The sequence below is a fragment of the Homalodisca vitripennis genome, chromosome 4 (genome assembly GCF_021130785.1).
Source record: "Homalodisca vitripennis isolate AUS2020 chromosome 4, UT_GWSS_2.1, whole genome shotgun sequence".
In the NCBI taxonomy this organism is placed as follows: Eukaryota; Metazoa; Arthropoda; class Insecta; order Hemiptera; family Cicadellidae; genus Homalodisca; species Homalodisca vitripennis.
The window spans coordinates 126,206,578-126,219,184 of NC_060210.1; the positions used below are offsets into that span (position 1 = coordinate 126,206,578).

The 12,607-nt window shown below is 34.7% G+C and overlaps 1 pseudogene; it reads left to right on the top strand.

Annotated features, from left to right (window-relative positions):
• The first annotated feature begins 609 nt into the window (after window positions 1-609).
• LOC124361179 lies at window positions 610-11,430 on the top strand (annotated as a pseudogene).
• Window positions 11,431-12,607: the final 1,177 nt, after the last annotated feature.

The window sequence follows — 12,607 nt, forward strand, 5'->3', positions numbered from 1 at the left end:
AGTAGATGGGGAGATCGTAGCACCTTTCAGTAATGCACAAATTTCAGAAGTATTATGACAATTAAAAAGGATATGACAATGACGTCCCCGTCATTTATTAGAAAATCACTTTCAAAGCTGGCCGTGACAAATAATTAGCTTTAATTCCAATGCAAAGTAAACTGTACCTTACGTTTAATATATTATCTCTCAGACTCAGTTTCATGTGTATTGGGTCTTCATACTGTCCAATAGCAGCTCGGCAGTTCAGCATTAGTAATGGAGGAGTAATTCAAGTACCGCCCTCCATCCTAAACTAATAACGACCTCGTCGTGTATGTATACAAGATAAAACATCCTCCGCCTCTACACGTTTCTAGGTATCGTTCACTGTCTATCTTTCAACATTCAAGTCACTTTTCCAAAAGTATCTATTTTAAAGAAATAGAGAAATAATATTGCATTTCCTCTTGCCTATTGTTATCTAATAGTGACCATCTTATTTTACCCATACAACTTTATATAATTTCAGTTTAAACTGATCAAACGAACTAATACATAAATATTCTTGAAACTCTAAATAAAATATCAGTGAGTAAAATGCCGATTGGTGAAAACATGTGTTCGATAATGGGTTAGTAGTAATTTCCAGCTCCTGTAGAAAAGAGTATTGGGTTTTCATTAATCTGGTGAGTGTAAATGAGAGGTTTGATACTTACGCATAAAGTGTCAATGTCTGGCCGTGACCGTAATGATCGCCGTATATAACTGTCACGCGGTGTGATAAATTTACTTTTCTTCCATTAAAAATTTCTTTTTCTTTGTAAACCACAGTGCCTATCGCAAATTTCTTTAAAAAAGCTATTACTCTTAACTAATACATGAGTCATTTAAACATATATTATATTAAACACTACAATAGTTAAAAAGATCTATTATTAACAAGAAGGATCTATTTTAACTTATTCGTATATTTTACCAAAAGCATATTTCAATTATAGCCTAAATCATTCAACCCATTGTGTTTCTAAGATGTTTAAAATATATCAACATAAATTTATTATAAATTTTTTTAAACCTTAATTATTATTATAAGTACGAGTTTTTTTAATATTTAAAAAAATTAAAAATTTAATTGGCTACTGGAGGTAACATTTAAAAATTTTAAAAAGATAAATAAAAGTATATTTACAGTACTCTCAAAAATATCTCTACATTAATAAGTCATTCCACATGTCTCAATCTTAAAAACTGGTACTATACAGGAGAGGTCTAGAAACCGCAGACAGGCATACAGGTGAATACAGAACAGAACATCTTAAGTCTTAAATAAGTACATATTACAACATCATAAGACATAATATTGTAGCATTAAACACGTAACGTAATAGTGGGCAAAAATGGTATTGATACAACTTTCGAGCTACTCATTAATAACGTCATATACGATTATTTCAGATATTTTCACATTTGGCATCATGGAGAGTGATAAGATTCATTAAAGTAAGACAATAACCCTTAGACTTGTAAACAGTGCGACTTCCACTTAGTTCTGGTTGAATTATTGCGATTTTCTTTAATGTAAAATGAAATGAAATGAAAAATTCCTTTATTTACAGAGGCGAAGTTTAAGACTTAAAAGTCCTACTCTAACCACTTAACCTCCAAAACAATAATCAAACAAATGTAAAAGTAAAATATGATCATTATACCTATTACTAACATTGTAACTGACACACTTAAAACTAAACTCACTTTAATAATTAATTAACTATTTGGGATGTAACATAATAATGGTGTATATATATATATAAATTATTAACTCTAAAAAAAGTTAAAACCCATTTAGATTTGAAAACTACTCACATAAATCTCTTTCAATACAACTGGGAAACTAAAAAATATCCTATCCTAATCAGCTTTCATTCCCCATCCACGCCCCTTTACATACAGTTACTCAAAGTGTGAACTACCAAAGAACCACCAAACCGTTCACTCCCGCCGAGTAGTCCGCAGCAGAGATGGCCCTAACCTCCGCCCCAAAGGCGATCACGCTTGTCAATTATTGTCTGATGTTGTTGGAGAGAGCGTTCCAACAATCGACATGCGGAAAACAGTTGAAAGATTTATTATATAAGGTTGTCCTAATGAATTGGAGTTGATTAATAAAGAATCGCACCCCTACGAGTTCTACGTGCACTAATATCAGACATAAAAACGGAAACTTTGGGCCAAATAACTGGGACAAACCATTTGCTGGGATTAGTGCGTGCAAACAGACCGTTCATGAAGATCTCTAAGTTCTTTGGATTTTAATAGGGATAATTGCTCAAAATAAGGAGATTACGTGGATCATCAACGTCGTAAGTTTGAAAATTAAACCGAATAACAATAATTCTGGTGCACGCTGAATTTTACTAGAAATGGTTCAACACGTCATGTCAATTGATCCACTCCAACGCCACAGTAATTGAAGAAGAGGTCAAAACTAGAGTTTTAAACCAACAACTTCACTGTAACATCCAACGGCAAGTATTGTGCATAATCACTTGAGGCCATGTATACAGGCAAAAAACCCTATTACAAATTAGTTACACCTGATTTCAGCCCACACCTAGTCCCAGGTTTTTTGTTGATAGTTAATTCCCAGGTTTTATACTTTTTCATTCTGTAAACTATTTCTTTGTTGTTCAGTATCAGCCTTGGAGCTGTATTAATGTTCAATTTTAGTAATTAAGCCTTTGATAGCCTATTAAAATACAGTTTAGGTCTGTGGTTTTCTCATTAAGTTTCAGTCCATTGTTCTGCAAGTCCAGTAAGCTATTGAATCAAATATCAGAGTTCATTACTTGTCACAACAAGTGGTCCATCATTTCGTTAGGTGAAAAGTGGCGGTAAAATTTGTAAAATCGTCAGCGTTACAGATGGAAACTTTGAGTGTCGGATGCTAGTAGTTATGTCCATTTTAATGTAGAGTGTAAAAACGAAAGTGGTCCAAGTACAGAAACCCTTGAGGCACCCCGTCGAGGTGACAGGTTTCCACTCGGAGCACCCAATTGTCAAGTCTTCTTGGACACGCTGCTGTCGCTCGGAGAGTATTATGACCCCACCCACCTGAACAACAAACCATCAGAGAAACCCAATGACCTTCTTCAATTTGATCAGTAAAAGAGGGTGGATGCACGCAGTCTAAGGGCCTTGGAAAAATCGAAATTGAGGTCAAAATTTGTAGCTTGTCGCTTGTCCATAGCAAGTCTTATATCTTCTTTGATTTTTAAAAAGGCTGTGGGCAAGTACTGTGGTCGAGGGCGAAACCCCAGATTGAACAATACCAACAAATAATTTTTTTTTATTTGGGGCCACTGTCAATTAAAAACGGGATGAATGGTGGTGGAATATTCTTTCTAGAACCACTTGGATAGCGCTAGGCACAGTATACTAATAGAAGTCTTAAATCAGGATGGAGCTTAGGGGGAAAGAAGAAAATGAAAGAAAGAAGACGGAAGAAGACAAGAAAGACAAGAACTGAGAAGAAGAAAAGAAAAGATGAAGAAGTAAGAAAAGAGAGGAGAACGAAAGAAAGAAGAAGAAAGAATTTAGGAAGAAGATAGGGAAGTAAGAAGAAGAAATAGAAGAGAAGAAAGCAAGCGAGTAAGAAGAAAAATGACAGAAGAAAGAACGAAAATGAAGAAAGTAAAAGGATCAGTGAAAGAAGAGAAAGAGAAAGAAAAGGAATGGAGAGAGAGAATGGGAGAGGGTAGACAAAAGAAAGAGAAAGAGGAAAAGAAGAAGGAAAGAAAAAGATGAGAAGAAGAAGAAGACCACTTATTAGAAGGAGAGGAAATGAAGAGAAAGAAAGAGAGATGGAAAGAAGAATTGAAAGAAAGAAATTAAGAGATAAAAAAGAATTAGAAAGAAAAGAAGGAAGAAGCAGGAGGAGTAGAGAAGAAAGAACGGCGAAGAGGAAACCGAAGGAGAAGGAGTAAAAGAAAGAAATAGGAAAGAAGAAGAAAGGAAGAAAAAGGAGAAGAGAAGAAGAAGAAGAGAGGATGACGAAAGAAAGAGGAAGGGAGAAGAAGAAAGATGAGAGAAAGAAAAGAAGAATAGAAGAAAGGAAAGAAAGAAAGATGAAGGGAGAATAAAGATTAAGAACAAGAGAAGAAGAAGTAGAGAGAAGAAACGAGAGAGAAAGAAGAAAATGAAGAATTAGAAGAAACAGAAGGAAAAGTATAAAGAAAGAAAAAAAGAAAGGAAAAGCAAAGAAAGAAGAATAGAAAGAAGAGAGAAGAAAAAGAAGAAATGGAAAGAAATGAGGAAAGAAAGAATAGGGAAAGAAAGAGAATTTTAGAAAGAATGAGAAGAAAAGAAATTGAAGGAAGAGAGAAACAGAGAAGATGAAGAACCCGAGACAAGAAAATGAAAGAAAGAATAGAAATGAAGGAAAAATGAAGCAGAAGGGAAAAGAGAAGAAGAATGAAGAAAAAGAAGGAAGAAAGAAAGAAGATGAATTGCGAAGAAGAATAGGAGATAGAAAAAAGAAGGAAAAGAATAAGGAAAGAAAAGAAGAAGAATAGGAAAAGAAAAAAGGAAGAAGAAAGAATGAGAAGAAGATGTGACAAGAATAGCAGAGGAAGAATGAAAAGGGCAAAGAAAAGAAGGAAAAGAAAGTAAAGACGAGAAGAAGAAAGAAGAAGGCAATGAGAAGAACGGCGCGGGCGAGGAGAAAATTCGAGAAGAATTAGAAAATTGAAGGACAGGAAAGATAAAGAAGGGAAGAAAGAAGAGGAACAGAAAGAGAACCCTAAGAAGAAGAGGATTAGAAAAAAGAAAGAAGGAAACAAGAAGTAAGAAGGAAGAAGAATAGAGAAAGAAGAAAGAAGAAGATGTGAAGAAAGAAGGAGAATGAAGAAGAATTGTTGGTGGAATATTTTCTAGAACACTTGGATAGCGCAAAGTATAGAATTAGGTTCTTAAATCAGATGGAGCAAAGGGGGAATAAGACCCTTATTTAAGGGTACGGATTGATTTGTAGCACGCTTCCATATATCTGGAAAAGTTTTTTTGATCGACCATTAAATGATTTATTAAAATTATTGCAGTAATAATGATGAGGTGACTGGCAGAGTGCTTTTAATGAACTTGATTGGAATGTGATTTGTCGGCCCCGACCTGCATTGCTAGAACATCCTCATGAAACCGCCCTAAACACCTCAGCTTTCAGTCACCGGGAGTGAAAGAAAAACTGATGAAATCAGGTCAGTCAAGAGGAGGAAGGCCTCTAAGCTCTATGACATAATCACGAGCACGGGGACAGATTCCAACTGGGGACGATTAGCCCAAAAAAGTTATTGATTATATTTGGATTTAAAATGGGTTTTGTTGGTCACCATCAGATTTGCCCACTCCAGACTTCTTTCAAGTTTCGTCCCACAGGGTTTTAGTTTTTTTAGATTTTTGTTTCTGAGATAGAGAATTGTAATAAAATATTATAAATTGTAGATTATTTCTAATTTGTTGCTGTGTCTGATTTCTCAGTCTTTTTATATATAAGCTCCAATCGTGCTGATTCTTTGTTTCGGCTTAGCCTTGCGAGAAAGCCGGTGTCTCTCTGCCTTTTGCAGGATGGCGAAGATAAAGTCAGTAATCCAGGGAGCAGGGGGCCTTTTTTGTTACACGTTTTGAAGGACTATTGGAGCATGTTTATCAAAACAATTGAAGAAATTAGGGAAATGAAATTGAAAAAACCATATTCATTCACGTCATCAGGAAATAGTAGTATTTCATGCCAAGAAATATTGGAAAGTATTCGGAAAATCAGAAGCGTCAAGATCAATGTTTTTGTAGTTTCTGTATTTAATTAAACTTTGGTTTTGGGGTTTGGGGAGAGAAGAAGTTTGTAGAGTGCAAATATATCAAAATCATGTTTTGAAAGTCCAGGGGCAGGCAGTTGTCATGGTGCGAACAATGAAGGGTCGGGCATGGGTTCACCGACAGGCAATTATGTCCAGCCAGGTGTCGGCAGCGGCAGTATGGTGAGTTGCTATGAAGTCGGTTGTATTAGTCTGTTACTCAAGAAAAAATCATGGTCGGATAATTATAAAAAGGTTTGGATCGTAGTGTAATGGGTTCCAAGTAAATCAGTTGTTTTAACGTTCCCCCAATCACAATAACATGACTGCAGCGAAGGCCAAGAGGTTAAGAAGTTCATGTTCAAATTCAGAAAAGATAGCCAAGGGTTAGGAGGAGCTCTCTGTAAACCAGACGGTCAAAAATAAGATGTGTGATCTGTTAACACTGACATATAGAACATATATTCTGGGCGTCCAGCTCTTGGATGTGTCAGGATGATTAGTAAGGGATAGAAGCAGGAAGGTGAGACTTGAAATAAACGGCGACACCTCCGCCACCCCTATGTAGACATTGTCATTCCTGAACAAGGGAGTATTCCCGTCAACTCAACAGCCCTGTCACTCAAAGAAGAAGGTTTTGAGCCAAGTCTCAGGAAACTAGAATTAAATCAAAACTGTGAAGAGGCGAAATTTAAATAGTTCTGAAATTCGTCAATATGACAAAAAAAATGCGATTTGAGCATTAACGTGAGCTGCCTTTAGATAAAATTATCGTAGAGGGAGAAAGTGTTCGGCAGATACATTTGTTGAGAGGGAGGGAGAGCGCTATCGCCCGGGGCGGGACCATTAGCCTAGGGGAACCCAGGCCTGACAGCGCGGGCAGGGCCAGCGAGTGGCAGGCGACTCCGACAGACAACGAAATTGTGGGTAAACCCTTGAAGCATACAATATACTATTCTCACATACATTCGTAAAACATTGTAAATTTTACACATAGATGCAGCTACTTAATCTTACGGCTAATCCATGAACACTGACAAGGTATCGGCAAGATACTTACTTGAATAACCACTATTAAATTTTGGGAAAAACAAATAAGCAATATGTAAACATAAAAATTTATTTCTATTTAGCACTAAAAAAAATTAAATAATATATTAATACAGAACTGTAAAATATTTGAGAAGAATATACACATACCTACTCACATATGCATACGATACACATATATACAACACAGACATAAAACACACATACGTACATGTGCACATAAAACTAAAAAAACAATATGTAGTTAAAAAGGAATTATGGAAACACTTGTTATCAAAGAATACATGAAATGTACAATTATTTTGCTAAAGAAGTAATAAATAATAAATAATTGTTATACAGCACTATTAGCTGTGTTTTATACGGAAACCTAAAAATATATTTATCTGAGCTTACAAACAAACTAAATTACAATCATTGTACTTAATTAGTAATTGGGAATATAAAGGCAGACAACGAGCTGGAAACCAACGGAGATGGAAAGAAATATCCACCATGTCTGAATAGTCTTATCAACGATTTGGCTTGAACATCGCCAGATCCAATATAAATTTCTCCAGTCCCTTACAACAAACTGATTGTGTTTTTTATCTGATAAAAAATTAATTTTTTAATAAACAAAGAGATATAATGTTAAACCAACCTTTTGAATAAGTGTTATTATTTAGGCCACATTGATTAAAAAGTGAATATTTTACAAATCTCACTCTCTCTCTTTCTATATGTATATATTTTATATATATATATATATATATATATATATATATGTATATATTTATATAATTGTATTCATTTTCATGCCTTAGGTAAGGTAAGTTAAGACCTAACTCATTTTTACATCATAAATAAGAATGGTTTAAAATTATTCGTGGGATTTGCAATACAGTTATAAATTATTAAGATAAAATAGATATAATCAAGTATTGGGACGAAGTAAAGAAGTAAAAAACATAAGCTTATCGACAAGTTAACACAAAACATCGGCGGTCAACAATAAACACTTAAGCGGTTTGAAAAAAATATAAAAGTTGGAATGCAATATTACGCCATGTTCCTCTTTGTAAGATTGACACTGTTTCGGCTTCGTAGTTTCACAGTGTACTAAACAAATATTTTATGTTGATTTAGAGACATTCCTGCAGCTCCCAAAATGTTGCCTTGGAAAATATTTAAACAATATTTGTGATGATAAATTTTTTTTACCACTTCTATTAAAAATTAATTTATCATAGTTTAATAACTTAATAACTAGGACGCGTTGCATATGAATACGTAAGCGTTGCATTTGATGATTGTTGTAAATCTTAATCTTAATACATACAATTTTAAACAAACTTCCGAAAACCTCCTGTTATAATCAAACAAACCAGAAGAAATATAATATGTATATATAATTTTGTAGCAATCCATACGATTAGTGCCCCAATGACCCACCATTGTTAACATAAAAATTTATTCCCATCCTCTAAAGTTTTATTTTTGTTTCATTATACTTTCAAATTACCGTATTTATTCTCAATAACAAACTTCAAACAAAGGATATGCGTTTAGTGCTCATTACTCTACTGTGGGGCGAGAAACCGCGATAAAATGTATAAAAAATAAATGTGTATTAAAAGCGATATCACTCTTATATAATTTTGAAACCCTCTAGTTTGCCGTACAGAGCCTAACATTTCTCCCAATTGTGTTTGATAATATTTGCAATGAGGATTTCACCAGTATGTGTACTGACATTGATGTGTGTCAACAATAATTTATAAAAGAGATAACAATATCAATCTCGCGAGTATTATTGCATCAGATTAAGCTTTCCAATCTGAAATTGAAGTCCGAGATACACACTTCACATGAGAGCCGGTAATTGAATGTGACTGTATCACGAACACAACCTGAATTTGTTTAGTGACTTTTACGCCATTCAGTTTGTTTTTTATTAGATACTACCCGTTACCCGTGGCTTCGCACAACATTTTCAAAATCATTTTGTAAATAAGCATGTAAAGGTACATATTATTTCACATGTATGGTTGTTAATGTGATCAGAGTTTAATCAATTGACTTTTGGTTTAATGAATTATATTTCAACGCCACAGCTGAGCTTGCCTGTTGTCCCTATCAAAAAAGAAACTTCATATGCAGGACTCGAACACACAATTCAGTAAAAACAGTTTATTTCTATCCCTTGCAATCTACTTCCGGTAAAAAAGATATGCATATATAGGTATTACAAACCTACTATGATCAAATATTGCTTATTTTTTTAGTCTTCTCTTGGTTAAAGTCGCCTTATTGACCCGAACAAGAACTTATACATAAATACTAAAGAGCGAGAAGCCTACCACTGTCAAAAAACATCTACTCTCGGTATAATGGGAAAATACTTACTAAGTTCATGCAACATTTCAATATAATCGTACATAAAAGATTTTGCGTTATAGAAATCTCGTCGTTTTTCGGAATTTAGTTCAGGCATGGTATTCTTCATTCATCCGTCTTTCCTTAAAACTCTGTAAAAATGTCATATCACAATATGAAGGAATTCAACCCGTTGAGCCGGTTCAATACCTATATCTCCCCGGCTCATGTGTGTTTTATATAGTGTATGTGTGTGTGGTTTATTGGCTGCAGAGGCCACTGACCATTTGAAGGCGTTTGGCCTTTCCGGGAGGGTGGCGTCAAGAGTCCGAACCGTGGTGTACAAGTTAGGAGTAGCTCCAGATTGAAAATTTTGTTTATTTAAGTTGTTTTGTTAGTTTTACTGAGCTGTTTTCCTTCTGACATGTGCGGCTAAGTTTACGGCCCCTCACTGATGAGGTCCAAGAGATGAGTTGATTTTCTCCTGTCATCTCTCCATCATGCGTGGTCCCAGAGAACCTTCGCTTTTGCGCTCTGCTGAAGGACGGCCACCATGATGGACAATATCTTCTAGTCAACATCTGTGATACCCTGCTCATATTCTTTATTTATTTGTTATTGTTATTGTTGCCATTTATATAGTTTATATTTTGTTATTTAATTTTGTTGTATGCAGGTGCACCTGACAAGGATTGTTTGAGGTATATACTACTGCAGGCACCTTTTTTTTATTATTTTTTTTTATTTTTATTTTATAGTCTATATATTTATATTGACAGGAAGGTTCATTTTGGTGTGAAATTTGTTGAAAAATTTTGTTTTTCTCTCGCTCGATAGGCCTATGTTATGTCATAGTAAATGAACCTGAGTATACTGACCACGGTGTTCTTTATTTTACCTAGTTTAGTTTTGATCCGGCTTCCCGTTCGCCACCATGGGGGCGCGCTTCCCTGATGGTTTGCTGTGGGTGTGCGAGCGGTGATGTACGGTTTCACTGTTTAGAGTACGGTAATTTATTTAAAAAAATCATAGCTCAAATAAAGTTTAAAATTGTCAATAGGTTTTTAGTGTCAATTAAATTTGTATTATGAATTGTATAATATTATCATACTTTTTCCAATCTATTAACTATTCCGGGAAACTTTTCTGATCTGTGTAAAAACCTTCCTTGTGCTAACAAATAAAATAAAATAATAGTCAAATTAGTCTAGCCGTTCTTCAGATTAGCGCCTAGGAACGCATATAAAGATTCAGTATGACTACTTTTAAGAGAGGTGTGGGAGTTAGTGGTATTCTAGAAAATAGGGATACAAATTTAATCTAAAATCTAAAACTTTTCACTTTGGGGCGTATCTTACCAGAAACACATATATTTTATAATTGGACAACGTTGAATAATTCGCGTGCATGAATGCCTGCTTAGTAGAAAGATGTGGCTAATACCATCAGTAAAACTATGACAGTCTTATATGTAAATTTAATTTTGTCTCAGGTAAGATAAATATGACGTTACGATTACACATCAGAGTGATGTTTCACCTTGGAGCATTCCAAAGCCCACCATCAATTTCGGCCTGATTAGTTTTAAGAAGTCGTGTACTCCAGAAAGAGTTTCCCACAAGAGGTCCATATAATAATACACAGTTTTGTACTTTGTGGTGTAGTTTATACCAACAGCTCGAAAGAAAATTCGAAAACAGTGTACATTTTGCTACAGCAGATATTCTGTACGGCTCCGGACTTCCTAATGCCTAGTTCATACATGCGAGAAAACCACCAGCCTTAAAAAAAAAACCTTGAGCATAGTATTGTCTAGAACTGGGAGATCGGTGATTATTTTTGGTTCACTTTAGAAGGAATCATAATCATTTTGGGCCATTTTACAATCAAGCCCAATGAAAAACGATGGAAGATAGAGATACCTAATGTTTACAGTACGGTATGAGAAATATTACCGTAGGGATTAAATTTTTGTTATTTATTTATTAGTTATATATTTTAGAATTATAAATATGTCGATCCCTCTAGGATAATTAGATAACATGTGGAATTTGTGTTGATTTTTAAACAGTTAGCTCGCGTCTTTGTTTTTCGGTCTGCTTCCTGCGCACTGCTCGTAGAGGCACGAGCAGGGGCGCACTCTCTCTTCCCCCACCACTGGCAGTTCCCCCTTACCATTTCTCACCCCTCCTGACCCTCCCTCTGTTCCTTCCTCCCCTTTCTGAAATTAACGCGCACTTTGACACCTATTATATCATTACAAAAAGAATTTTTTCGCCAAGGCTAATCTCAATGAGACTTGCTCGTGTTAAGGTAAACACTTATTTATTCAAATGCAAAATAAAGATGCATGTATCAAATGCTATGCTAATTAGTTTCATATAAATACACAATTTATAGCATACTTAGATAGGAAAATTCCGATAGAATGAATAAACTTCCGCGCTTGATACGGGTGCTTTACGCGACATGGACAATATATACTTCTTATTTGTTCATTCATGTTGTAATAACGTAAAAGAATAATACAAATTATCTTTTTTTTTAGCAAGTAACAAATAAAAATCATGATTGGAGTTTGTGTCAGGTTAGAATAAATAGTCTAATTAACAAATTATCTATTTATAAATATAAAGGCAGGAAAAAATAAGAACTCTATAGGAATTTTTATGTAAAAAATGTAACATAAGGCCTACAACTGTGTATTTATTTGTTGATATACATTTTTGACAAAATAAACACTACAGCTGGAATCAAAGAAAAATCCTTTCTTGACACATTGTAGCTTATCGGCGCGTTTATCCGACTCATCGGGGTTTCAGCGTAATGTTTCGCAGACTGCGAATGTAACACTCCCAGCCAATAGCAGAGAGATGATCGGCGACACTGTTCTGCGAAATTGAGTTAGTGAGAGTCAGCATTTCTATCGCAATATTTCAAGTACAGGATGATTGAGTTCTCTATACAATTCTTGATGATTATATTTGCCTCATATGATTGAGCAAGGAAACATAACCATAAACATGTTGGATTTCATATTTAAACTCTTTTTTAATTTTTCAATTAAACAAAATCTTATTGATTTAAAACTGTTGCTTAAATGTTAGTTTCATGATAAATGTGAATACTAATCAGATTCACTTTTCAAAATATGTAGTTTGGTGAGTTGTCATGTTACCCTCATTTTATCCATGGTTGCAACCGCGTTCAACTAGTTTATCATAGAAAAACTGAAGAGATCGACTGGCTAATTACTTTCCCTTCTGGTTACCTTATTAAAAGACAACAAATGATACTGTACACATAACGCAGCTATGGTGAAAAGGGTTGTTTTAATGCGAATGTTGCCTTTAGCTCTAGTTCACCTTCCT